Here is a 26,604-nt window from a genome sequence, read left to right on the forward strand (position 1 = left end):
CACTCTTTATTAAAACTACACCATGCGTGCATGCATGCTAAGTTGCTTCAGTCATGTCTGTCTCTTTGCCACCCCATGGACTATAGCCTGCCAGCTCCTCTGTCCATGCAATTCTCCAGGCAAGAATACTGGAGTGGGTCACCTGTGCCCTCCTCCAGGGGATCTTCCTCACCCCAGGGACTGAAACTGGGTCTCCAACATTTTTTGCAATGGCAGGCAGGTTCTTCACCACTGGGAAGTACCATACCACTGATTCTCTTTAAATAATCATCACACAAACACAGACAGATCTGGGAGGAGTTAAATGACTAGGAATTCAAGAATTCATTCATATTTTAGTGCTAAATTTTAGGAAAACAATCGTTTAAACTAACATAAAAGGAAAGGACATTTTTATTTCATCAAGACTTAAATCACACTATTCAGATTCCACCATTTTTAAAAACACCCTTAACTTCTGGTAAAGAAGTAACCTTAGTAAGGCAACAGTTCAGCTTCCATTCCCCTAAATGCCTGAAATGCAAACAGGAAGTTCTGCATACATACAGGAACAAGTAACTGTACATATTGCTAAAGGACTCGAACAAATTATGATTGTACATCATAGTGTGTTTTATGCTGTGTTGCACCAGATAATATCATTAAAATGTATTTATTATAAATTCTCCTTTATTCCCCAGTCGCTCACTCAGATCTTTAAATTTTCTATGATAGCTCCTAAACTTTCTTGGGTCATGCTTCTAGTTGAGAAGCTGATGAAAAATATAAACTCTCTCCCACAGAAAAGACATAGGGCTTCCGTGGTAGCTCAGGCAGTCAAGAATCTGCCCACAATGCAGGACACCTGGGTTCAATCCTGGGGTCGGGAAGATCTCTTGGAGAAGGGAATGGCTTCCCACTTCAATATTCTTGCCTGGAGAATCCCATGGACAGAGGAGATTGGTGGGGTATGGTTTATGGGGTTGCAAAGAGTCAGACGCAACTGGGTGACTTCCACTATATGTATATTTACACTCACAAAATGCGCAATACTTTTCAGTACATTCATGGATTCACCAATGCTACTGGCTCCACTAAATTACATACACCTGAAAGAATTCCATTCCTTGGCTTCATTTTAAATATATCATTAAGGCCTAAAGAGATGGCAAGTAAATGCCTCTGCTCATATTCTGCTTTGTCTCCTTTTTCAGTAACTGAACCGTTTGAACAAAACAGCAGGGTGGAGTCTGTACCTGATAACAGGAAAGGAAATGAAGAAAGCTGTCATTCTGGAATTTTTCCATGACCTGGGGGAACTAGTGTAGAACCAATCAATTGGCTTTTAGCCAATTTCTATCCGAACTGAACCTCAAGCTCAGGCATTCTTTTTCAGGAGACAAAATAACGCTGCATAATTTCTCTACTATCCCACCCTAATAATTTTCAGATTTGATTTCCTAGGAGCAAAAGCTAATGAGGTATTTCTCCCTTTAAGACTAGAGTAACACAGAATCCCAAACAGTAAAGAATCCACCTGCAATGTAGGAGACCTGGGTTTGATCCCTGGGTTGGGAAGATCCCCTGGAGAAAGGAATGACTACCCACTCTAGTATTCTTGCTGGAGAATTCCATGGACACAGGAGCCTGGTGGGCTACAGTCCATGGGTGGCAAAGAGTCGGAAATGACTGAGCAACTAAACTAAAGGGTAAAGGAGGCAGAGGAATTATACAAAAACAATTCTTGTAGCATTCAAATATCCCACCCACTTCCCTCCGGAACAACTGTTCCCTCCCCAGGCATGTATTGTGATTCACCCTTTGACCTTGGACCTACCCCCTACAACAGGGCTTGATGACGCCCTGCTTCTCTTAAAGTGTATCCTTTTGCGATAAACTGATAAAAGAGGGTCAGATAGCCATATACGGACTATGTATCTATCCAATTCATTATTAACACTAATACTGGGGATTTACATTTGGCAGAGCAGGGTATTTGGCGTAAGATGAGATTTCTGGCATTTTAAAATCTACCAGGTGAGCGCTTGCTCCTGCCAGCTGTGCTTGAGTATCTTCATTCACCAACAGAAGGTGTTATAACTGTTGGTTGGTGATTTCTGTCAGTGCCAAGAATAAATCTATAAAACATGGAAGAAGTTTGGGGTGCTTTCCCTTTTGAGAAAATAGATAAATGTTGCCTTCCCAAATGTAAATGTTGAGCTCCTACATCTTACATCTTACTGTTTTTAAGATTTCCTTCATGTGCCTCTCTTTTTTTAACTTTATTTTTTAAATCTTTTTCTAAATTTATTTTTAATTGGAGGATAATGGCTTTACAACTGTTGTATTTATTTCTGCCACATAACAACGTGAATCAGCCATAAGAATACATATATCCCCTCCCTCTTGAGCTTCCCTCCAATCCCCAACCCTTCATTCCAGCCCTCTAGGTCATCACAGAACACCAAGCTGAGCTCCTTGTGCTACACAGCAGCTTTCCACTAGCTACCTATTTTACACATGGTAGTATATACTATTCTGGAGAAGGCAATGGCACCCCACTCCAGTACTCTTGCCTGAAAAATCCCATGGACGGAGGAGCCTGGTAGGCTGCAGTCCATGGGGTCGCTAAGAGTCGGACACGACTGAGTGACTTCCCTTTCACTTTTCACTTTCATGCATTGGAGAAGGAAATGGCAACCCACTCCAGTGTTCTTGCCTAGAGAATCCCAGGGATGGGGGAGCCTCGTGGGCTGCCGTCTATGGGGTCGCACAGAGTCAGACACTACTAAAGCGACTTAGCAGTAGCAGCAGCAGCAGGATATAGTATATACAGGTCAATGCTACTCTCTCAGTTTGTACCACCGTCTCCTCCCCACACTATGTGTCTCATTTTACAGTACATCAGAAGGTATTTCCATTTCATTTGTTGTTTTAATAATATCACTCGAGTCAGTTTCTCTGTTTCCCTTTGCTGACTACTCCATCTCCTCCCTGTCTTCTCGTTAAACAGCACTGAGTTCTTTCAATATATGATTGTTCTTCAGCTCAAGTCACTCTCTGTATCTGTGATGACTGCAGGACACTTCCCAAAAGGTGAGGTAATTAAATCTTGCCTCTGCCCTTTCCAGGGTTCAGGAAAAACATGACCCAAGTCACACAAAACCCCAGAGATCTCTCTAAAGCTGCCTGCCAGAAGTCATTAGCATCATCGCTGTTGAATTCTTAGTATCTATCATCACATCAAGTGGACAAGAACAATACCACTGCAGCTGCAGAATCAAAACACACCCCTAGTGTTTTTTGTTATTGTTTAAAAATAGTAAAATGGAAAAAAAAAAAAAAGACTGTGCACAATATAATTTATCAGGGAGAAGGGAAGTTTGAGAAGGACCTAGTACTCTAACTGTGCAGGGGCCCTCTCATACAGTTCTTTTTGTCTGTTTAAATAAACTTTGAAAAGGATAATTCATAAACTTTATCTTTTGGTTCACACCTACCACACCTTTCTGACCACGCCCGTTCCTTTCTCCTCCCCTTCACTGCTCCCTAGTCTTCAAGCTCAGTGTCTATTCAAGCAATGAAACCTAGGTGTTCTTCTTTGACTTATTTCACTTGACTGAGAGAGCATAAGTGCCAATTAGTACAGGATTTCTAAGTGCCTCCTGTCTGGTATTCTCTCCCCCCATCAAATACAAATTCTCAAGAAAACTAAATGAGAAGGGAATTTAAAACATTTTAAAATAGGAATCTTTATTTAAAGTTTTCCATATGCTAGTATGTGATAACAAGTGTGACATTGGTTTTGTTAAGGCAAAGTAAAAGTGTAAGTAAACCCTTTAAGACAAACTGATAAACAATTTTTTTATTTCATAAATTAGCTTTTATGTTATTATTTCAATAGTTTCAAAAATTGTAAGAAACTTGATTTTCACACTCCAAGATTTGTTCCTGGAAGTTTGATAGCCTGGTTCTTATGAATTAAATAAATTTCATAATTCTTCATCACTTCTTCATTCTTCATTGCCTGATTTTATTTTGGCTTCTCTGCACTTATAATAGCAGCTATTAGTGGAATGAATTTATTTTTCATGTTTAGTTAATTTATTTCCCATCAGTTCATAACAATCGGTGATAGAATACCTAGCAACAACTATCATAGATATACAGGTGTTTTTTTCTTTTGAGTGAATTTCTACCAGCACTATTGTGTGACTTATGCTAAAAATTCTTTGATAGTTCATTTATGCTTTAGACATAAGCTATTTGTGAAGCATGCCAGAGAATAAAAACACCAATTCATGTCTTCAGCATCAAATTAAGGACTTCATGAAAAGTTCTGTTTTTCCAGAATAGATTTTATCACTGACCGAGTCAAATTTTCCTTCCAGATTTTCCTTGGAGAGCAATGATGTCCATTTTACAAGAATTATTATAAGTATGTTAAATATGGATGCTAAAGATTCAGTAAATAAGTCCATTAATCTATCTTGAAGAAATAGTCCAAATTCTCAACTGAAAAAAATAATGTCTATGTGGACCTAATGTGCTAAAGTGTACTGTAAAGTGAAAGTGTCAGTCCCTCAGTTATGTCTAACTCTTTGAGACCCCATGGACTGGAGCCTGCCAGGCTCCTCTGGTCTGTGAAATTTTCCAGGCAAGAATTCTGGAGTATATATCCTTCTCCAGGGTATCTTTCCAACCCAGGAAACTCAGGTCTCCCGCATTATGGGCAGACTCTTTACCATGTGAGCCAGGAATCTCTATTTTCGCCAATATCTGAAGTATTTTTCTTCAACATTTCAGAGACCTGGGGAAACAATTTTCTTCCACCTGCCCCCACTCACCTGCATCCTCGTGCTTGAATTCTTGCCACAGAGGAAGGGCTTTTTCAGAATCAGAATGCGCACTTAGTTCCACTCTTTGTTGTTTACTCTGCCCATTGTATCCGAAAAGATTTCCCAGAACACTGAGAGGCTAAGACTAAAGAAATTCAGGAAAAAAAAAAAAAAAAAAAGAGTCCTAAGGAGTTGGCAAGGAGCATACATGATATCTGTACCCAGCTTCTGAGTGAAATTGAGAAAGCATCAAAAACTGCCTGGGGGCTTAGAGCCCATAAATTTAGTCTAATTTTTGGGCTACTCCCACTGAAAGTGAGTGGAAGGGAAGTGAAGGGAGATTCACAACCTTGTGACAGATGATTTGGATGACAGTGAGAGCATAGAAGGGAATAGAGAGAGAACCACAAGGTCATCTCCTCCTCTACAGGGCACAGGATCAAAAGCCCTGGAGAAACTGATGTGGTTGCTCAGTGGTAAAGAGTCTGCCTGCAATGCAGGAGACCCAGGTTTACTCCTCAGGTCAGGAAGATCCCTTGGAGAAGACATGGCAACCTACTACAACATTCTTGCCTGGAGAAACCCATGGACAAAGAGGACTGGCAGACTACAGTCCATAGTGTCACAAGAGTTGGACACGACTGAAGTGACCGAGCACTCACCCAAAGACTAGGAACAGCAGCTCTACGTAAATTTCTTCATTTATAGTGCAGAAACAGATTATTTGTGGGGGGTGGGGGGAAGAGTTTAGTACCAAATTTAACCTTTGGAAAGAAACAATTGAGGTGTTTTTTAACCTCTGTTTTGTTTGAGAAAGAAATCTTTCGGTCAAATATTCTGCTGCAGATCAAGTTGCTGCTGCTGCTGCTGCTAAGTCACTTCAGTCGTGTCCGACTCTGTGCGACCCCATAGATGGCAGCCCACCAGGCTCCCCCGTCCCTGGGATTCTCCAGGCAAGAACACTGGAGTGGTTGCTATTCCCCTCTCCAATGCGTGAAAGTGAAGTCACTGAGTCGTGTCCAACTCTCAGCGACCCCATGGATTGCAGCCTACCAGGCTCCTCCATCCGTGGGATTTTCCAGGCAAGAGTACTGGAGTGGGGTGCCATTGCCTTCCCCACAGATCAAGTTAAGTTTACAGCAATTTCAAGGTAACAGTTGAATTCACATACAGCAAGAAATAAGCCAAGCTGAGAATCCTAAGTAGATGATTTAATTTAGAGATATAGAGGAAATACTTTTCTGTTAATGAAAAAATCAAATAAGATTGTTCACAGCCTGGTTTGTGGAAATACGAGAAACAACTAATGTTTAATTTTAAGGTCTAATTTGGAAAACTTTAGTGGAAAAATTTAAGGTGGTATTCTCTAAAGCAGTCAACTGAAAAATGTAATCAATGAAAATAATCGTGCAAACATGGGACTTATAACTGGTTTTTAAATTATGTTGGAGTAAAGAAAGAATGCTATTTTAATCATCAGTAGACTCAGGATAAGTGGTCATCCTCATGAAAACCAGACACACGAGAGTTAGGTAATAAATTTGCCAGGGTAACGTGAATACTGCTGTAGGGGGCATTTGTCTCCTGACGTCCAGTTTGTTGTCCTGAGAGTAGGCACAGTGATTTGACTCTTTCAGTGTCCTGACCCTGATCACAAAACCATCCAACTCCCTTTGCCCTGGTTCCTGGCTTACATTTGCCCACTACAAACCTTGATTTGCTTTCTTAACAATTGTTTGACTATTCTAATCTCCTCCCATGATACCTTTTAAATATTTAAAAAATTATTTTATTGTTTATTTATTTTTGGCTATGCTCGGTCTTCATTGCTGCACGTGGACTTCCTTTAGTTGCGGTGAGTGGGGGCCACTCTCTAGGTGCAGTGTGCAGCCTTCTCAGTGTGATGACTTCTCTTGTTGCAATGAATGGGCTCTAAGGTATGCAGACTTCAGTAGTTGTGGCTGGCCAGCTCCAGAGCTCGAATCAGCAGTTGTGGTACAGGGGCTTATATACCCTGTGGCTTGTGGCATCTACCCAGACCAGGGATTGAACCCATGTCACCTGCATTGGCAGGCAGATTTTTAACCACTGTACTACCAGGAAAGTCCTCATGATATATTTTAAAAAATTATTCTTAGGTACCATTTATCATATTATAGTCACTTTCTTTTTAAAGTATTGTTAGTGTCGAATGTCACATATATAAAAATTAAACAGATTATTTATAAGTATAGTTTAAATAATAATTTTTTGAAAACATGTACCCACCATACATGTTAGATACCCCTTGAACACATTCCCCTGTCATCCAACTAACCCCAGAAATGACCATCATTCTCCACTTTATATTAGTCATTCTCTTACATTTCTTTACAGTTTTATCGATTTTGTACATCAGACTTCCCAGGTGGTGCAGTGGTAAAAAAAAAACCCTTCTGCTAATGCAGGAGGCTCAAAAGATGCAAGTTTGAGCCCTGCATCAGGAAGATCCCCTGGAGTAGGAAATGTCAACCTGTTGTAGTATTCTTGCCTGGAAGACTCTATGGACAGAGGAGTCTGGGGAGCTATATTCCATGGGGTCTCAAAGAATTGGACACAACTGAGCACACACACATACACTTCTGTACATATCCCTAGTCATTTGTTCGTCACATTTTATGTTTCATATACGTCAATACCAATCTCCTAGTTCATCCCACCCTTCCTTTCCCTTACTGTATCCACATGTCCAGTCTGTAGATCTGCATCTTTTAAATAGGGTAATCAGAGAAGGTCACCCCAAGAAAGAGACATTTTTGCAAGGATCTTAAGTCACACAGAGAACATTAGGCAGAGGAAACAGCAAGAGCAAAGGCTCTTAAGTATGAGACTGACTGATTTCTTAAAGGGACAGCAAGAGGGCAGCATGGCTGGGCCAAACACAAAGAATGACGTAAGAGGAATGACCTAGAACCAGACAGCTCAGGGCCTCATAGACTATCACACTGTCAGTTCATCCTTTCTAGTTTGGATATTTGTTAATATCTTTTTCTTATCATTCTGCATTGTCTGGGATAACCAGTAGAATGTTGAAGAAGAATAGTGATAAACGACACCCTTGTTTCCTTCTTGATCTAAAAGGGAATGGTTTCAATATGTCAACCATTAATTGTGGTGTTGGATGTAGGTGTTTCCAGGGACATTTCCTCTGGCTAAGAACGTTTTCTTCCCATTTCTGGTTAACTAAGAATTTTTAAAAATCATGACTGGGAATTCAATTTTATCAAACATGCTTTTTTGCATGTGATGATATGATCATCTACAAAAACATAAATTAAATTAATCAATTTTCTAATATTAAACCAATGTTGCATTCCTTGAGTGAACCCAACTTGTCAGTGTTGCTTAAACACACATACAGAGCTAGATGTAAATGGTTTAGGATTATGCATATGATAGCATAAATGAGATTGATCTGTAATACATGTATGGCTGTTAGCACAACTGACTCCATCTTGCATGCATGTTAAGCCACTTCAGTCATTCTTTGCAACCCTAGGGACTGTAGCCAAATCGGCTCCTCTGTCCATGGGATTCTCCAGGCAAGGATATTGGAGTGGGTTGCCATGCTCTCCTCCAGGGGATCTTCCTGACCCAGTGATTGAACTCACTGTCTCTTGTGTCTCCTTCATTGGCAGGCAGGTTCTTTACCACTAGTGCATCTTGGGTCCCTACAATTACTCTTGTCCTGCCACTGATCATAGCCAGGTGTGCTGTGTTGTAAATCATTTCTCTGTCATCAAGGGCTTAGTGATTAATAGCTGTTGTTTAATAATCATTGGGACCAAGTGGCCTTTCAGTTCAGTCAGTTCAGTCGCTCAGTCGTGTCCGACTCTTTGCGACCCCATGAACTGCAGCATGCCAGGCCTCCCTGTCCATCACCAACTCCCGGAGTTCACTCAGACTCAAGTCCATCGAGTCAGTGATACCATTCAGCCATCTCATCCTCTGTTGTCCCCTTCTCCTCCTGCCCCCAATCCCTCCCAGCATCAGAGTCTTTTCCAATGAGTCAACTCTTTACATGAGGTGGCCAAAGTACTGGAGTTTCAGCTTTAGTATCATTCCTTCCAAAGAACACCCAGGACCGATCTCCTTTAGAATGGACTGGTTGGATCTCCTTGCAGTCCAAGGGACTCTCAAGAGTCTTCTCCAACACCACAGTTCAATAGCATCAATTCTTTGGCGCTCAGCTTTCTTCACAGTCCAACTCTCACAGCCATACATGACCGCAGGAAAAACCATAGCCTTGACTAGACGGACATTTGTTGGCAAAGTAATGTCTCTGCTTTTCAATATGCTATCTAGGTTGCTCATAACTTTTCTTCCAAGGAGTAAGCGTCTTATAATTTCATGGCTGCAATCACCGTCTGCTGTGATTTCTACAGGAGACAGGGATCAAGACCATCCCCATGGAAAAGAAATGCAAAAAAGCCAAATGGCTGTCTGGGGAGGCCTTACAAATAGCTGTGAAAAGAAGAGAAGTAAAAAGCAAAGGAGAAAAGGAAAGATATAAGCATCTGAATGCAGAGTTCCAAAGAATAGCAAGAAAGTGGCCGTTATGCTCTGTTAATTCCCAAACAATGATAAAGACCTTCAATGACATATACTCAGCATCTACAAGACTAGTTCCCCATTCATAACTCTTGACTTAAAAATGCACTTCATGTTTCCAAGCACCTACCCCAGTACCCTGCCTAGGGCCTATTGGTAGTATGGCGTTCAGCTGTGAATGCTTCTGGAAAGTTGTTGGCCCAATCTCACCCTGTGAATAAGTTATTCTATGCAAAACTGATTCACTGATGGTATGGAGCTGCCTGCCAGTTTATCCGCCTCTAAATGCCTCCTCAGCTTGGTGGGTACTTTCTGTTCCCTCTGTCTTCCAACAACATATTTCCTGTACTGTTTGGAGCTATTATGTAAAGGATATGATAATCTCACAAACTGGGAAGTGTTCCTTATTTCTTATTCTTTACAAATGTTTTTGTTAGATGTCTCTCATGCTTCTTAAATGGTTTGTAGAACTTGCCCGTGGAACTATTTGAGATAGAAATGTTTTGTGAAAAAATGTATGGAAAACTTGTAAATACTATTTTAATTTAGTAATTATCAGATTATTTAGCTTTTTCTTTGCTGGGTTATATGTATTATGCTGACTTTATAAAAAGGTTTTGGAGGATTTCCATCATTTTTCACATTCCAAAACAGTTTCCGTATTTTGGGGCATGTCTTTTTCCTAAACTGGGTAAACATTTTGTACATGAGAAAGGTGTGAGTAGAGTAAAATTTTTTGACAATTTTTTCTATTTTGTGTAAATAGTCTTTTAGCTTTTATTTTTTTATGGGATCTATCCTTAGTAGTTTCTATTTTCCTTATTTATCCACTTAATTCAGTTTTTAAAAAATGTTTTTATAACCTTAGGCATAATATCTCTAATGATATTTATTTCTTTTATTTATAGTTATATTCTTATTTTATGTATTTTTTACTTTTATTTCTTATTTTATACATTTTAAGTTAATTTTTGAACATATTGAGTTTAAAACATGTTTGTCTTATTTTTCTAAATAACCAGAACTTTGACTTATGAATTTTGTTATTTCTCAATTATTTTCTTGGTTGTTTCTCATTTATTAGTAGTAATTTCTTTAGATTTTAAAAGTTTATTTCATGCTTTTATTGTTTTTGATTTCTTGAATTGGTTACATCACTCATTTATTCATTTTCATTTATTCTTGTTTATCAACATAATTTTTATGACCATGAAATTTTTTCTTAAATACTTTATAGTTTAGCTTCAGATGTTTATAGTTTTATTAATAATAGTTCATAGAAATTCTTTACTGTGGGTGTTGATTTCCCTTTTTCTCTGAATTTATATAAACTTTCAGATCATATTGCTACAGCATTTTTTGTTTTGTTTTGTGATTAACTTTTTGTTTTATAACAATATAATCAGAAAACATTCTCTCTGCTCTTTCATCTTCGCGGAAATGATTACAGTTTTCCTTGCAGCACAATTAATGGCCAATTTCTAAAATGGTTTTATAGTTAGATTTTTCATCTTTTTTTTGGTGAGTTGATTAATCATCTCACCATAAAAGGCTATTATTACTGTATTATAAAAGTATTACTATATATGTAAAAGACTATTATTACTGTATTTCAGTATACATACTGAGAGACTGAATTGAACTAAATATATGTAATAAATATTTGTAAAGAAATAAACCACAAGTATGGTTAGCTATTAAAAGTACAGCCTGAATTCTTGAGAAAAGTTTCTACATCAAATTTCTTTCTTGTAAGTAATTAAGCAAAATGACCCAGAGCCACCAAAAGCATATTTCCTGTGCCTAGCAGGGACAGAGAAGCAAAAGGTTATATGATTTTCCCACAAAGAAACGTGGAGGAAACTCATTTCATGATTGTGTATTTGCTTCTTTTTGAGAAAAATTAATCATTGTATTTCTTTTCTATTACTGCAAAGTAGAAAATGAATCATCAGATCAATTTTGACTAGTAGGAATATACCAGCACTCTGAGTTAAGTTAGGCTTCTTATGGTCTCTCCTTGCTTTAAAATATTTTTGAAGATGGCAAACCAAATTATGGGTCTGTTAAAACTGTGTTATTTAATTACATTCTGTACCTATTTCTACCCTTCAGCTGGGTATTTTTCTTTTTAAAAAATCATCATTGCATCATCATCATCATTCTGTAAGGGTCCCTTATTCATGTAAAAATATGTAGAGTTGTGAGGTATCAGATGCTGTATATAAATTCATGATCTCATTCAAGCCTCAAAAATTTGTGATAGGTATTGTCAACCTCACTTACAAGTGAGGTTACCAAGGTTCAGAAATCTGAAGAATGTTACAGACCATAGGCTCATGAAGTTCACAACATACAGATCCACGATTCGAACATAGGTGAGTCCAACTCCAAATCCTTTCTTTCTTTAATACACCTGGTGTCCTCCCTGTACACACAGAGAAATTATACAGAAATATTGGTAGAAAACTTCAACACTCCAAACTGTAACTTGAGTTTTATAATCTTCTGTGATGATATTTTAGCTTTTCCTTGCTTAAAAATAAAAAAAGCCCATATGAATAAAATGGTACTAAATGGTACTTACCAATAACATTGTTCAATCAGTAAAGAATCTGCCTGCAATGCAGGAGACTCGGGCTCAATTCCTGGGTCAGGAAGATCCACTGGAGAAGGAAATGGCAACCCACTCCAGTATTCTTGCCTGGAGAATCCCATGGACAGAGGAGCCTCAGTTCAGTTCAGTTCATTCACTCAGTCATGTCCGACTCTTTGTGACCCCATGAATCACAGCACGCCAGGCCTCCCTGTCCATCACCAACTCCTGGAGTTCACTCAAACTCATGTCCATCCAGTCAGTGATGCCATCCAGCCATCTCATCCTCAGTCGTCCCCTTCTCCTCCTGCCCCCAATCCCTCCCAGAATCAGAGTCTTTTCCAATGAGTCAACTCTTCACATGAGGTGGCCAAAGTACTGGAGTTTCAGCTTCAGCATCAGTCCTTCCAATGAACACCCAGGACCGATCTCCTTTAGGATGGACTGATTGGATCTCCTTGCAGTCCAAGGGACTCTCAAGAGTCTTCTCCAACACCACAGTTCAAAAGCATCAATTCTTCAGTGCTCAGCTTTCTTCGCAGTCCAACTCTCACATCCATACATGACCACTGGAAAAACCATAGCCTTGACTAAACGGACCTTTGTTGGCAAAGTAATATCTCTGCTTTTCAATACACTATCTAGGTTGCTCATAACTTTTCTTCCAAAGAGTAAGCGTCTTTTGATTTCATGGCTGCAATCACCATCTGCAGTGATTTGGGAGCCCAAAAAAAGAAAGTCTGACACTGTTTCCACTGTTTCCCCATCTATTTCCCATGAAGTGATGGGGCCAGATGCCATGATCTTAGTTTTCTGAATGTTGAGCTTTAAGCCAACTTTTTCACTCTCCACTTTCACTTTCATCAAGAGGCTTTTTAGCTCCTCTTCACTTTCTGCCATAAGGGTGGTGTCATCTGCATATCTGAGATTATTGATATTTCTCCTGGTAATCTTGATTCCAGCTTGTGCTTCTTCCAGCCCAGCCTAGTAGGTTACAATCCATGGGATCAGAAGAGTCAGACATGACTTTGCAACTAAACCACCAACAAGTGGTACTTAGAAAGACCTTGAGCATCCGTTATTTTGACTGCTCTAATTTCTCTCTTTGAATCTAAAAGGACTGCTGGGTATCTGTTAATACTTGGCCCAAATTACTTTTTCTCCTAACAGAAAAACTTTGAGATGTTGTGTTACTTTTTACTGTACAGCAAAATGAATCAACCATACATGTACAGATACCCCTTCCCTTTTGGACCTCCTTCTCATTCAGGTCACCACAGTACATTAAGTAGAGTTCTCTGTGGTATACAGTATGTTCTCACTAGTTATCTAATTCCGTATTTCTACTGCAACAAATTTATCAGGTGATATTAGTTTCCTCCTTTAGCTGATAAGAGGTCAAAATTGCTAATGCTAGGAAACTTGATAGACTCTCTGTCAGTCCATTCAGGCTGCTATGCCAAAATATTATTAAACTAAGTGGCTTAAAACAACAAATATTTACTTCCCACAGCTCTGAAGGGTGGAAAGTCCAAGATCATGACACATGCAGATTTGATGTCCAGGGAGAGCTCCCTTCCACGTAGACAGATATTTTCTCACTGTGTCTTCACATAGAAGAAAGAGCAAGAGGGCTTTCTGGGAGTTCTTTTATGAGGGCACTAATTCCACCCATGAGAACTTTGTCCTTATGACTTAATTTCCTTCAAAATGTGGTTTCTGCTGCTGTGCTTAGTCACTCAGTCATGTCCGACCCTTTGTGACCACATGGACTGTAGCCTGCCAAGCTCCTCTGTCCAGGGGATTCTCCAGGCAAGGACACTGGAGTAGATTGCCATGCCCTCCTCCAAGGGGTCTTCCAACCCAAGGATCGAACCCATGTCTCCCACATTGCAGCAGGATTCTTTACCATCTGAGCCACCAGGGAAGTCCAAGAATACTGAAGTGGCTAACCTATCCCTTCTCCAGGGGATTTCCCCAATCTAGGAATGGAATCAGTCTCCTGCATTTCAGGCAGATTCTTCACCATCTGAGCTATCAGGGAACCCCTATAATGTGGTTAATCATCTCCTAATATCATCACCATGAGGGTTAGAGTTTCAACATATGGATTTCAGGGGGGTGCACAAATATTCAGACCATAGCACTTGCCTTTCAGCAAAGATCTTGCTCAGTTCAGTCAAGAATGACAGTCATCAAGGGGGTCATCAGGTTGTCAGAGAAAGCCACTCTGTTATCTCGCTTCCATATATAGGACAGGTAGAGGTAAAGATTGTGTCAAGGTATTTTGTGGACTTCACAGTATCTATCATGTAAGCACTACCATTAATATTTTTCACATTGCATTAACTCTGACCCATCAGATCTTACAAAATAAATTAATTTACATGTTATCAAATAGTTAAAGTGTGCCATAGACTATTTGATGTTTTTACCATCTAAAAAAGCATGTAGTGCTTATGTAATGGAGATTGTGAAATCCACATGACACTTCGACATAATTTTTTCCAATGACTCCCTTTGGTGTCTGACATTCTGGATTGAATTGAATTATAGAAAAACTCTGCATGTCATCAGTTACCTTTGAGGAGCTTTTCTATATCTTATTTCAAATGATATTTACTAAATGACATTTCAGAACATGTAATATTGCTCACAGTTCACAGTGGGAGACCAATGATCGATATATTGTGTAAACATTGTGGGCAGGCATAAAAAAATACCATGGACAGGGTGTCTTACAACAATAGAAGTTTATTTTCTCAGAGTTGGGGAGGTTACAAGTCTGAGATCGGGGTGCTAGTATGGTTGGGTTCTGGTGAGAGCTCTCTCGTGGTTTGCAGATGGCTATCTTATCATTGTGTCCTCACATGGCAGAGAGGGGTGGTACGATCTCTGGTGTCTCATAAGGCTGTCAATCATATTATGAGGGTACCACCACTAGTTCAACTCAGTTCAGTTCAGCCGCTCAGTCGTGTCCGATTCCTTGCAACCCCATGAATCGCAGCATGACCATCTCCCAGAGTTCACTCAGACTCACGTCCATCGAGTCAGTGATGCCATCCAGCCATCTCATCCTCAGTCGTCCCATACTCCTCCTGCCCCCAGTCCCTCCCAGCATCAGAGTCTTTTCCAATGAGTCAACTCTTCACATGAGGTGGCCAAAGTACTGGAGTTTCAGCTTCAGCATCAGTCCTTCCAAAGATATACCAGGGCTGATCTCCTTCAGAATGGACTGGTTGGATCTCCTTGCAGTCCAAGGCACTCTCAAGAGTCTTCTCCAACACCACAGTTCAAAAGCATCAATTCTTCAGCGCTCAGCTTTCTTCACAGTCCAACTCTCACATCCATACATGACCACTGGAAAAACCATAGCCTTGACTAGCCGGACCTTAGTTGGCAAAGTAATGTCTCTGTTTTGAATATACTATCTAGGTTGGTCATAACTTTTCTTCAAGGAGTAAGCATCTTTTAATTTCATGGCTGCAATCACCATCTGCAGTGATTTTGGAGCCCCCAAAAATAACGTCTGACAAGGTTTCCACTGTTTCCCCATCTATTTCCCATGAAGTGATGGGACCAGATGCCATGATCTTTGTTTTCTGAATGTTGAACTTTAGGCCAACTTTTTCACTCTCCTCTTTCACTTTCATCAAGAGGCTTTTTAGCTCCTCTTCACTTTCTGCCATAAGGGTGGTGTCATCTGTATATCTGAGGTTCTTGATATTTCTCCCGGCAATCTTGATTCCAGCTTGTGTTTCTTCCAGTCCAGCGTTTCTCATGATGTACTCTGCATAGAAGTTAAATAAGCAGGGTGACAATATACAGCCTTGACATACTCCTTTTCCTATTTGGAACCAGCCTCTTGTTCCATGTCCAGTTCTAACTGTTGCTTCCTGACCTGCATACAGATTTCTCAAGAGGCAGGTCAGGTGGTCTGGTATTCCCATCTCTTGAACAATTTTCCAGTTTATAGTGATCCACACAGTCAAAGGCTTTGGCATAATCAAGAAAGCAGAAATATATGTTTTTCTAGGACTCTCTTGCCTTTTCCATGATCCAGCAGATGTTGGCAATTTGATCTCTGCTTCCTCTGCCTTTTCTAAAACCAGCTTGAACATCAGGGAGTTCACGGTTCACGTATTGCTGAAGCCTGCCTTGGGGAATTTTGAGCATTAAGTTACTAGCATGTGAGATGAGTGCAGTTGTGCGGTAGTTTGAGCATTCTTTGGCATTGCCTTTCTTTGGAATTGGAATGAAAACTGACCTTTTGCAGTCCTGTGGCCACTGCTGAGTTTTCCAAATTTGCTGGCATATTGAGTGCAGCACTTTCACAGCATCATCTTTCAGGATTTGAAATAACTCCACTGGAATTCCATTACCTCCACTAGCTTTGTTCATAGTGATGCTTTCTAAGGCCCACTTAACTTCACTTTCCAAGATGTCTGGCTCTAGATGAATGATCACATCATCATGATTATCTGGGTCGTGAAGATCATTTCTGTACAGTTCTTCCGTGTATTCTTGCCACCTCTTCTTAATATCTTCTGCTTCTGTTAGGTCCATACCATTTCTGTCCTTTATCGAGCCCATCTTTGCATGAAATGTTCCCTTGGTATCTCTAATTTTCTGGAAGAGATCTCTAGTCTTTCCCATTCTGTTGTTTTCCTCTATTTCTTTGCACTGATCGCTGAAGAAGGCTTTCTTATCTCTTCTTGCTATTCTTTGGAACTCTGCATTCAGATTTTTATATCTTCCCTTTTCTCCTTTGCTTTTTGCCTCTCTTCTTTTCACAGCTATATGTAAGGCCTCCCCAGACAGCCATTTCGCTTTTTAGCATTTCTTTTTCATGAGGATGGTCTTGATCCCTGTCTCCTGTACAATGTCACGAACCTCATTCCATAGTTCATCAGGCACTCTATCAGATCTATGCCCTTAAATCTATTTCTCACTTCCACTGTAGAATCATTAGGGATTTGATTTACGTCATACCTGAATGGTCTAGTGGTTTTCCCTACTTTCTTCAATTTCAGTCTGAATTTGGCAATAAGGAGTTCATGATCTGAGCCACAGTCAGCTCCTGGTCTTGTTTTTGTCGACTGTATAGAGATTCTCCATCTATGGCTGCATAGAATATAATCAATCTGATTTTGGTGTTGACCATCTAGTGATGTCCATGTGTAGAGTCTTCTCTTGTGTTGTTGGAAGAGGGTGTTTGCTATGACCAGTGCATTTTCTTGGCAAAACTCTATTAGTCTTTGCTATGCTTTATTCTGCATTCCAAGGCCAAATTTGCCTGTTACTCCAGGTGTTTCTTGATTTCCTACTTTTGCATTCCAGTCCCCTATAACGAAAAGGACATCTGTTTTGGGTGTTAGTTCTAAAAGGTCTTGTAAGTCTTCATAAAACCACTCAAGTTCAGCTTCTTCAGTGTTACTGGCTGGGGCATAGACTTGGATAACTGTGATATTGAATGGTTTGCCTTGGAGATGAACAGAGATCATTCTGTCATTTTTGAGATTGCATCCAAGTGCTGCATTTCGGACTCTTTTGTTGACTATGATGGCTGCTCCATTTCTTCTGAGGGATTCTGCCTGCAGTAGTAGATATAATGGTCATCTGAGTTAAATTCACCCCTTCCAGTCCATTTTAGTTCACTGATTCCTAGAATGTCGATGTTCCCTCTTGCCATCTCTTGTTTGACCATGTCCGATTTGCCTTGATTCATGGACCTGACATTCCAAGTTCCTATGCAATATTGCTCTTTACAGCATCGGATCTTGCTTCTATCACCAGTCACATCCACAACTGGGTATTGTTTTTGCTTTGGCTCCATCCCTTCATTCTTTCTGGAGTTATTTCTCCACTGATCTCCAGTAGCATATTGGGCACCTAATGACCTGGGGAGTTCCTCTTTTGGTATTCTATCATTTTGCCTTTTCATATTGTTCATGGGGTTCTCAAGGCAATAATACTGAAGTGGCTTGCCATTCCCTTCTCCAGTGGACCGTGCTCTGTCAGACCTCTCCACCATGACCCGCTTATCTTGGGTTGCCCCGCAGGCATGGCTTGGTTTTTTTGAGTTAGACAAGGCTGTGGTCCTAGTGTGATTAGATTGAGTAGTTTTCTGTGAGTATCGTTTCAGTGTGTCTGCCCTCTGATGCCCTTTTGACTGGAAAAGGTCAGTTTTCATTCCAATTCCAAAGAAAGGCAATGCCAAAGAATGTTCAAACTACCGCACAATTGCACTCATCTCACATGCTAGTAACTTAATGCTCAAAATTCTCCAAGCCAGGCTTCAGCAATACGTGATCTATGAACTCCCTGACATTCAAGCCGGTTTTAGAAAAGGCAGAGGAAGCAGAGATCAAATTGCCAACATCTGCTGGATCATGGAAAAGGCAAGAGAGTCCTAGAAAAACATATATTTCTGCTTTCTTGATTATGCCAAAGCCTTTGACTGTGTGGATCACAATAAACTGTGGAAAATTGTTCAAGAGATGGGAATACCAGACCACCTGACCTGCCTCTTGAGAAATCTGTATGCAGGTCAGGAAGCAACAGTTAGAACTGGACATGGAACAGACTGGTTCCAAATAGGAAAAGGAGTATGTCAAGGCTGTATATTGTCACCCTGCTTATTTAACTTCTATGCAGAGTACATCATGAGAAACGCTGGACTGGAAGAAACACAAGCTGGAATCAAGATTGCCAGGAGAAATATCAAGAACCTCAGATATACAGATGACACCACCCTTATGGCAGAAAGTGAAGAGGAGCTAAAAAGCCTCTTGATGAAAGCGAAAGAGGAGAGTGAAAAAGTTGGCCTAAAGTTCAACATTCAGAAAACAAAGATCATGGCATCTGGTCCCATCACTTCATGGGAAATAGATGGGGAAACAGTGGAAACAGTGCCAGGCTTTATTTCTGGGGGCTCCATAATCACTGCAGATGGTGATTGCAGCCGTGAAATGAAAAGACACTTACTCCTTGGAAGAAAAGTTATGACCAACCTAGATAGTATATTCAAAAGCAGAGACATTACTTTGCCAACTAAGGTCCGGCTAGTCAAGGCTATGGTTTTTCCAGTGGTCATGTATGGATGTGAGAGTTGGACTGTGAGAAGGCTGAGTGCCGAAAAATTGATGCTTTTGAACTGTGGTGTCGGAGAAGACTCTTGAGATTGCCTTGGACTGCAAGGAGATCCAACCAGTCCATTCTGAAGGAGATCAGCCCTGGGATTTCTTTGGAAGGACTGATGCTAAAGCTGAAACTCCAGTACTTTGGCCACCTCATGTGAAGAGTTGACTCATTGGAAAAACTCTGATGCTGGGAGGGACTGGGGGCAGGAGAAGAAGGGGACGACCGAGGATGAGATGGCTGGATGGCATCACAGATTCGTTGGACGTGAGTCTGAGTGAACTCCAGGAGATGGTGTTGAACAGGGAGGCCTGGCATGCTGCGATTCATGGGGTCGCAAAGAGTCGGAGACGACTGAGCAACTGAACTGAACTGAACTGAACTGTGTCTGCCCTCTGATGCCCTCTTGCAACACCTACCATCTTACTTGGGTTTCTCTTACCTTGGGTGTGGGGTATCTCTTCATGGCTGTTCCAGCAAAGCACACCCGCCTCTCCTTACCTTGAACGAGGGGTATCTTCTTGCCGCAGCCCTGACCTTCAACGTGGGATAGCTCCTCTAGGCCCTCCGGGGTTGTGCAGCCACCGCTCCTCAGGATGCTCCTCCCCGGCCGCTGCCCTGGCCTCTGGCGCAGGGTGTCTCCTCCCAGCTGCCGCCCTTGGCCTCGGGTGCGAGGTGGCTCCTCCCGGCCGCCGCCCCTGACCTTGGACACAGGGTAGCTCCTCTCGGCCGTTCCTGTGCCGTCGCAGCCTGGCACTCTAGGCCGCTGCCCCTGACCTCGGATATGGGGTAGCTCCTCTCACCTGCGCTCAGTGCGCCGGCACTCACAGCCGCCGCCTGCGCCCACCCCTAAGCTTATCTAAACTTAATTACCTCCCAAATGTCCCATCTTCAAATATCATCACATTGGTAGTTAGAATTTCAATATATGAATGGGTGGGGGCACTATTAAGTCCACAGCAATTTACGAACAAAAATTACTATTCTTTCTCTTTCTTTGCCTGGTGTGATTTTTGAATTCTAGGTAATAATCCTCCCTTTGAGGATTATTGACAAAAATACTTGCTTTGTACTTTGCTGTTAAACATAAATGTCTTGCTTCTTTACAGCTTTTATCTTTCTATTATCCATTATCTTTTTTTTTTTAATAGCAGCCTGATTTTCCCTTGGAAAACCCATTTATCCATTTGCAGAGAATGTAACATGTATTGGTCTGATCTAACTTTGGCTCCAGAATTAAATACTCAACCCAGGTATATAACAGTCAGCATATTCCATTCTTTGCCTCATACTGATTAGAGTTAAGTAGGAACTAAATTCAAGACAATTAAATCATGCCAATTTTATCAGAAACCCTAGGGAAGAATAGCTCTTTGGGGCTGCTGTTGCTAAGAGGATGCAGTCTACAGATGGACTGCTGGTACTGATCTTGTACCCTTGATGGAAGCCAGTGGGTGAGAATGGAACCAAGACAAAGGACTGAAGAACTGAAGAGGAGAAATCCACTCTCGGTGATGCATTTAATTCCCTGGATACAGCGGTGTTCCAAAGTGTACCACTGGACTTCTCACTTAGAAAAGCCAATTATTTTAATGTGTGTTCACCTAGCAGCAGTCACTGAGATAAGGATGATAGTACAAGTAGTTTGTTTAGGGACTGACCCTAGAAAATACTGGCAAGAGAGTGGTTCAGTGAGATAGGGAAGAAAAAAAAACAACAAAATTACGGGTACATTATCAAGCAAGCTGCCATTTAGGGCAACAGGAACCAACGGAACTCTGGTATAGGGCACGTTTCAGTTATCCTGCCTGAGAGGCAAGGGATCTAGCGTGTTTATTCTCCAACTCCTGTCACTGACTGATGAATACTCATAGCTAGAGCACTCAGTCACTCAAGGTCAAAAGAGCCTGCAGTTAAAGAGTCATAGATGCTGGAAACCAGTAGTCAATGCAAGTGAGAACGAAGTTTTAAGTATAGAGAGGATGTCTGCCTGAGCTGAACAATCAGTTTCTTACATTCCTTAAGTCTGCTTGAATTGGGTTTCTGCCACAAAAACTGAAGAGCTCTAATTAAAACCATACACTAGCTAGATGTAAGTTCCCCAAGATCAAAGATTCTCTCTGGTTCTTTCCTTAATTCAATTATTTACCTATTAAGCACACAATAAAGCATCCATGTTTGATTTTTAAGAGCACATTTTATCCATTAATTCCAGAAAAAATTTTAAAGAAGGAAGCAGATATCACATAAGCAGAGCTGAGCTATGCTTTACCAGAAATACAAACAATTTTCCTCCTGGGACCTAGAAATCTATGAGAAAGAGAAAAATATTTACTCAAAAAACTGATAACAAGAATTTGTTCATAAAGGCATCTGTACAGATTTGTCTTAGGGTTAGCATGAAATCTGTTCAACATGCTACTTCATCTGCAAATAAAAGCACATTGATTTCAATAAAAGAGCAATTTATATGCAGAAGGTATAATCAAATTCATTGTTTAAAAGTTAAGAAAAAATTAGAGAATATCATATTTCAATTTTTTTATTATGGTAAAATACACTCAACACAAAATTTTCCATCTTAAACATTTTCAAGTGTACACTTCAGTGGCATTAAGAACATCCAAACTGTTGTCCAGCCATCACCACCAGAACACTTATATCTCCCAAAACAAACTCTGTACCCATTAAACACAAACTCCCCATTCCTCCCTCCTCCAGGCCCTGGAAACCATAATTCTACTTTCTATCCCTGATTTTGACTACTATAAGTAGTTCATATAAATGAAATTGTACAGTGTTTGTATTTTTCTGATTAGCCTGTTTTACTTAGTATAATAGCCTCAAGATTCATTCATGTTTGTAGGATATAGCAAATTTTCCTTCCTTTTTAAGTTTGAGTAATATTCCATTGTATTTCTGTCTCTTTTGGTCACTATTTCCCTGAAATATATATTTTTTAAGACACTTTCACTTTTAACCAATTTGTGCCCTTAAAGTGAGTCTGGTGGCTCAGATGGTAAAGTGTCTGTCTGCAATGCAGGAGACCTGGGTTCGATCCCTGGGTCAGGAAGATCCCCTGGAGAAGGAAATGGCACCCCACTCCAGTACTCTTGCCAGGAAAATCCCATGGACGGAGGAGCCTGGTAGGTACAGTCCATGGGGTCGCAAAGAGTCAGACACAACTGAGAGACTTCTCTCTCTTCTCCCTTCTTGTAAACATCATACAGTGGAATCATCATTTTTTAAAAAATCCATTCTGCCAATCTCTGCTTTTTAATGGGAGAATTTAATTCACTTATATTTAAAGTTATTATGGATATGAAGGGACTTACTTCTGTCATTTTCCAGTGTTTTCTATGTGATTTATAGTCCCCCCCACCCCGCCTCATATACACAACATCACTGTCTTCTTTTGTATTGAGCTGATGATATTTTTAATAGTGAAACAGTTTAATCCCCTTAACATTTCCTCTTATGTATACTCTTCAGTTATTTTCGTTGTGGTTACCATGGGTATTGCAGTTAACATCCTAAAGTTTTAACACTAATTTGAATTTATACTACTCTAACTTCAATGACATACAAAACTGTCCCATTTAGCTCCATCTCCAGCCCTTCAGTTGTTGCTGTCACAAAACTACATCTTTATTTACTGTGTCCAAAAACATAAACTAATTGTTCTCTAATCCATTCATCTGTTAAATTATGTGGAAAACAAAATGTGGAGTTACAAATCAAAATTACAATAATACCAACTTTTATAACTACCCATGTGTTTGCTTTAACCACATTCTTTATTTCTTTATACAAGTTCAAGTTTTAATCTAGTACTCTTTCATTTCACCCTGTAGCATTCCCTTGAGCATTTCTTGCAGGTGAGGACTAGAGGCAACAAAATCCTTTGGCTTTTGCTTATCTAGGAAGATCTTGATTTTGCTCTTACTGAAGCACAGTTTGGCCAGATTTATGATTCTTGTTGGACAGCTATTTTTTTCTCCTTTTTCTCTATAAATATATCAGTCCTTTGCCTTTTGGCCTCCAAAGTTTGTGGTGATAAATCTGCTGATTATCTTATTGAGGATCTCTTACATGTGAAGAGTCATTTCTCTCTTGCTGCTTTTAAGATTCTCTGTATTTGGCTTTGACAGTTTGGTTATACTGTATTCTGTTGTGGGTCTCTTTGAGTTCACCTTGCTTGGAGTTTCTCAGATGTTCATATTAATGTAATACATCAAATTTAATACACTTTTAGCAATTATTCTTTTCAAATATTCTCTCTGCCTCTTTCTCTCTCTTTTCTTTCTGGGATTCCCAAGATGCATATGTTACTCCATTTGATGATGCCCCATAGACTCTGCACACCTTTTTTTCTTAATCATTTTCTTTCAATTCTTCAGACTTGATAATATCTATTGTCCAATCTTCAGGATCTCTGATTCCTTCTTAGCCAGCTCAAATCTGCCTATGAATTCCTTTACTGATTTTTTTTCATTTCAGTGATTGTACTTCTCAGCTCCAGAATGTCTTTTTGGATTCTTAGGTTTTTCATCTCTTTATTGATACTCCCCTTTTGTTATACATCATTGTTCTTTACTTTCTCCATGTCTTCCTTTAGTCCTTTGAGCACATTTTAGACAGTTGTTTATATAGATTTTATCTAGTAAACCTGCCATTGGGTCTTTCTCAAGCACAGTTTCTGTTGGTTTATTATTTCCTTTGAATGAGACATATTTTCTTGTGTCTTTGTATGCTTTGTGATTTTTTTTGTTGCAAATGAAAACATTTGAATCTAGTAATGTGGTAATTCTGGAAATTAAATTCTCATCCATCCCTCAAGATCTATTGTTTGTTGTTTTATTTTGGTTTCTGTAGGTTGCCTCTGTGCCAAGGATTAGCCTGAGATATAAACTTAAGGTCTTTTCATGTCTTTTCTGTGCCTATGCTTTTCCCTGGGCATGAGCAATGACTTTCTACTTTGCTCTACATATGCAGTTGCTTTTGCGTGTCTTTAACATCTGGACCACAATAGGGGTAAAAGAGAAAAATGAAAGCATGGAGGGAAAGTGTTGGCCCTTTAAATCCCCTAGAAGTCACTTTGGCCTGAGGGGAAGGGTCTTGCCACATCAGGGAGATAGGCAACATTGGCCGCCTGCCTCTGTGACTGCACCTTTAAGACAGGAGGCAGCAATCAGTAACCAGGTCGCAGATCTTCCATATTTGGAGGACAGGGTCTTATTTCAAATTCGGGCTCCCCAAAACCATGCAGGCTGCTCCAGGAACACATGTACAGCTCTCTGCCACAGCTGGGAGTAGGGGTATGAGTGACTGCTACCAAGCTAAGCCTTCAGTAGACTCCAGAGTTCCACAATAGTTACATCAGACATATTCTGCCTGCATTATTATTGTCTGGGTGGGGACATGGATTCCTGATGCTTCCTTCTTTATTATCTTCCCAGAATCCTCCTCCCAGAGGGTATCTTTTAATTCAAGAGAATAAATGTGTATAATCAGAACTAATAGTGGACATCATGTGTAAAATCTAAACATAAGATTATATTACATTAAGCATTAATTCCCAAGCATGCACAAACTCCCAGTCAGCAGTTTTCTCCAATGAGTCAGAAGTGGTTGTGGGTCTGTCCAACTTAGACACAATTGACTAGCTTTGTTTAGTTTCCTTTTTTTTTCACATTTGGAGGTCAGCAGTTAACTGAGTTATATAACTTTATTTTTCAACATTATAGTAATACAATAGGAGCTATGTAGTCAAGATTTTAATAAAATAAGCACTCAATATAGTTGTGGCCTCTTTAGTACTGTGGGATTTATCAAGTGAAACGAGCATGTGCACTTATCCCCATATTCAGGAATGGGTTCTAACCTGGGGGGAAACATGCATTGCTTAATGTCATAAAGGACTGTTTAACCCAGAAAGATAGTTGAAAACCATACAGCTGTAACTCCCTTCTGTGTGAGAAGTGAGATTAAGGCAGAAGGCTAATAGATGAATCTGTGTAATCAGAGACCAGCCCAGGTGCTGAGCATAGCCATCTGCTCTACAGTCAAGCACAGATACTGCCTTCTTTTCTGACTGCTTGTAGAATATGTTCTAACATCTGGCCCTCATTACAGAGACTGCCTCCAGCCAGCCATTAATTTATCTTGTGGCTTCTATTATCATTAATAATTATTATACATCAAGAACACTCAGGTTTGATATATAAGTATGAGGGGTTCCCAATTTATTATCCATCTGGATTCCCAGTGCTTAAAAAAAAAAAAAAAAGTTGTTAAAACTGCTTTTCCTATGGGTGTAACGTGATACATGCAGGCTGGATTACAGACAGCCCTAAAAGGCTTATTGAGTAATATGTTACTATCTCAACTGTAGAATTCAATCCAGTCACTTAACACTATTTTCTTCAGAAAATATGCCAAGAAGGCCAAACTTCAGATACTACAGAACCAATTCCCAATGCACAAGGAGCCCTAAGATCCATTTTCTATGACTTAGTGCATGAGTCTGAGGAAGTTGGGAGCTTTGGGGGAAGCGAAAATGAGGGTCAAAGTCCTGAGTGAGGAATAAGTTAAATACGAGCTTGTACTTGGATAAAGAATAAGAGCTAAAGAGATATAGGGGCCCAAATCATATAATCTCAGCTAATTTTTTTTAATTCTCAGGGCTATTCCCAAATTCCCTCCTTTCTTTTATTCTACAATCCCTACTTCTTGGGATTTGGCAGAAAACCTTGCTGTTACTCAAAAACATACACACTTTAAGACAAGAAGGAAGAAAGGAAGTACTTCAGGCAAGAGCTAAGTGGAAATTTTTGTGCCACTCACAGTTAAAATGACAGATGGAAATTGATATAACACACTTGAGAAAACTGGCAGTATCTATCAAAGCTAAACATAAACTTTATTATGACTTAGTAATTCCATTTCTAGGTATATACCAAACAGAAACACATAAACGTAGTTATCAAAAGAATGTACTAGAATGTTCGTGAAAGCTCTATTAAAAATATGGATCAGAAACTTCATGATGAAAACATCTGGTTCTGGAGGAGCAGGTGGGGGTGGAGTTGGGGGGTAGGGGGTGCTAGCAAAGGTTAAGGAAGGCTAATAAATGCATGTGACAAAAATAATGTTAAGTGAAAGAAGTCAAGCATAAAAGATGACAACCTGTATATTATTTATATTAAGTGTCAAAGCAACTAAAACTAATGGATATTATTGGAAGCTGGGATAGTGGTTTAATTGAGAATTGTAATGACTGACAAGGGACACAAAGGATATCCTGATAATGTTGTCTCTTGGTGGGGATACTGGTTACATGAGTGGCTCAATTTGGAAATGTTCTTCTCACTGCATCCTTATTAAATGTGCACTTTTTTGTATATACTTCAATAAAAAGTATGTGCATATATTGTATTGTTTTTTACAGCATATAAACCA

The sequence above is a fragment of the Capra hircus genome, chromosome 14 (assembly GCF_001704415.2).
Source record: "Capra hircus breed San Clemente chromosome 14, ASM170441v1, whole genome shotgun sequence".
Classification (NCBI taxonomy): Eukaryota; Metazoa; Chordata; class Mammalia; order Artiodactyla; family Bovidae; genus Capra; species Capra hircus.